This window comes from Cicer arietinum, chromosome 2 (genome assembly GCF_000331145.2).
Source record: "Cicer arietinum cultivar CDC Frontier isolate Library 1 chromosome 2, Cicar.CDCFrontier_v2.0, whole genome shotgun sequence".
Classification (NCBI taxonomy): Eukaryota; Viridiplantae; Streptophyta; class Magnoliopsida; order Fabales; family Fabaceae; genus Cicer; species Cicer arietinum.
The window spans coordinates 19,704,901-19,708,021 of NC_021161.2; the positions used below are offsets into that span (position 1 = coordinate 19,704,901).

Below are 3,121 nucleotides of genomic sequence, written 5' to 3' on the forward strand. Positions count from 1 at the left end.
CCTACAAACATACCACCTTTAGAGAGAATAAATTTATCTCCTTCAAATACACTTTTGAAACCAAACTTATTAAGTAAAGGTACATAAATCAAGTTCTTCCTAACATCAGGAACATAAAATACATCTTTAAGAGTAAGTACTTTTCCAGAAGTGAATTCAATCTCCACTGTTCCTTTTCCTTTGACTTGGACAGTTGAGGCATTTCCCATGTACAAAATACTTCCATCTTCTTCATCAATGGTCTTAAATAGTTATTTGTTTTTGCACACATGGCGGGTAGCACCAGAGTCTATCCACCAAGATTCCACATCTTCAGTCATGTTGAGTTCAGAAATGACAACAACAAGATTATCTTTTGTTGCACTTGAATTCTTCTCTTTGTTCTTCTTTTTCAAGAACCTGCACTCATTTTTAAAGTGTCCTGGTTTTCCACAATGATAACAACTTCCTTTTCTTTTCTTTCATTGTTCATTATTACCATTGTGTTTTTCATGAGATTTATCAAAATCTCGATTTCTTTTCTTAAAGGATTTGCTTGAATTTCCTTCCTCCATTACATGGACTTTTTCATGAGAAAATTGGTTTTTAGTATCATCTTGTTTACGATACTCTTCTTCTAAACGAAGGTGATTACCCAATTGCTCAAGTGATATGTCCTCTTTCTTATGTTTCATAGATTTTTTGAAATCTTTCCAAGAAGGTGGAAGTTTGTCTATTATGGAGGATACAATAATGGTTTCATCCATGTGCATCTTATGTTGTTTGTAGTTATTAAGAATACGTTCAATTTCATGCATTTGTTCCATTACTGATTTACTATCAACCATTTTATAATTATTAAATTGAGAAACAAGAAAATTCTTACTTGTAGCGTCTTCTTGCATGTATCTTGACTCTAATTTCTCCCATAGTTCATTTGTAGAGATGCTACATTGATATATATCGAACAAGGAGTCAGACATTCCGTTGAGAATATGGCCCATGCATATATAGTCATCATTGTCCCACTTCTGCCTTTCTCTTGTTTCTGCTAATGTTTCCACTTCCTTCTCCAGCGGTCTTGTGGTGTTCAAAACATACACCACCTTCAAAGTTGTTAGAAGGAATTTCATCTTTTTCTGCCAACGGATAAAATTTCCTCCATCGAATTTCTCCAACTTCACAAAATTAGAAGTCATTTCTTTTAGTGATGCAGCCATTGATTAAAAGTATGATCGAACCTAAAGATTGTTGGATCTGTGTTGGTGACAACTGCTGCAAACTTTAATAGTGAAGTTGTTGATGAAGATTATATGTAGCAAATTCCAAAGCGTGTTGTTACACTAGCCTTTAGGTTCGATTCGCCCCCACCAATCGGATGCAAATGAGATAACCAGCGAATCCCCTTCAGGGTACTTTGGAAACCTTGATATGATTTGCACTATCACACCAAAAATATCTTTCAATAGTATGTTACAAAATAATGTTACCTATTCTTTTCTCATGCATTAGAAAAGAATAAGTTGACTTAGTATATGGGAATGAGTGAAAGAAAATGGATGGCAAATACTTGAATTCGTTGTTTGCATTCTGTCCAAAGTGACCCTATTTTTAGGAAAAATAATGTCACTTGAGAAAAGTTGCAATTCTTGGTTCTGCCACTGTTTACGAAGGGCTATATACATTTAACGTTCAGTTATTTATTGAAGCATTGCACTGGTCTGGTGGCAAAACAATGCCTCTGTTTCGCGAGCAACCTGTGGATTGACACATGTTTAAAGGAATTGGGAAAAAAAATACCAAAGCTATCTCAATTTTTCCAGAGTGTTGATAGCATTTTAACTTACATTGAGAATGGAGACGGCAACACTGAACAGCGAGAGGGTCACAGGTTTGGATGACGTTGACCGGTTCGAGAGAGTCACCGGTTCGAGAGGGTCTTGGGTTCGAGAGGGAGACAAGTTTTATAGCTAGGGTACCGAGTGGGTGACGTGATGGAACCCTTGATGCAGTGGCGATTTCACGGTGTTGGGTTCAGAATCGGTGATGGTTCAAATTCTAGGGTTAGTGAGAATGGAGAGTGTGAGTGAGATTGAGAGGGCTCACGTTCTGATTGTACTCATATGATTTTATTAAAAAATTTAATTTTAAAAAATCATAAACTTAGCGTCGGCCCCTCCGACGCTACCTATTAATATAAAAAATAAATAATTAAATTAATAAACTAGCGTCTGACTTATTTTACTTAGCGTCGGCCACTCCAACGCTACGTGTAAATAATATTGAAATTTTTTTTTTACCTTAGCGTCGGAGTCGGGGGGCCGACGCTAAATATGGTAGCTAAAATGCAATTTTCTAGTAGTGAATATTGAAGTAATCCCATAATTGTGAAATAACAGTGATTTCAATTTGTGTTTGAGATGACGGTATTAATAGAGTATCATAGACCAACGAGGGGATAAAATAAATATTGATAATTTGTGAAGTGAAGATTGTTTTGTCATCATATGGGTAGGGCCTGAAAAGCCTAGTGATTCAGGTACAACTGAATGAGCTTGATCGAGGCGGTCTGCTGTTGAGGCTTAAGGCAAGATTGTTAGACCTTGGAGGTATTCAAGTGGGGAATTCCTAGGTGACTTAGAGGTAGCACACCAAATTTTATGATTAACTACTTTATTAATTAAATAGGATTTTAAATAGTTAATTTGATGTTAAAATTGTTATAGAATATATGTTGATAAACTTTGTGATTAAATTTCGTTATATGAATGTTTTTTTATGATGCGCTAGTTTGATGCACATTATATTAAATAATTTATATAAATAATAAATATTTTATTTTTATTATTTTAGATATTTTTTTTAGAAGTAATATTATTTTAGTGTAATATTTTGAAGAATAAGATTTTATTCGATTTTACGTGTATATACGCGTACCAAATTAATGTAATATTTTTCTGTGCGTTTGACTGATGTTAAGTATGCACATAGTTATATTTCAATTATTTATAACTATTTTCTATTTTTAGTTATTTTTTATAAATAATTATCTTGAGATATAATTGATATTGTGTTTGATTTCGTTTATTTTTATATACTTGTTATAACATTGTGATTTTATATATATTTATTATGATGTTGT

General features: G+C 33.5%; 1 pseudogene; it reads right to left on the minus strand.

Moving 5' to 3' along the window:
* The window catches only part of LOC140919382 (uncharacterized), a 3,091-nt pseudogene extending 1,955 nt beyond the window's left edge, over positions 1-1,136 (minus strand).
* Between the last annotated feature and the right edge of the window lie 1,985 nt (positions 1,137-3,121).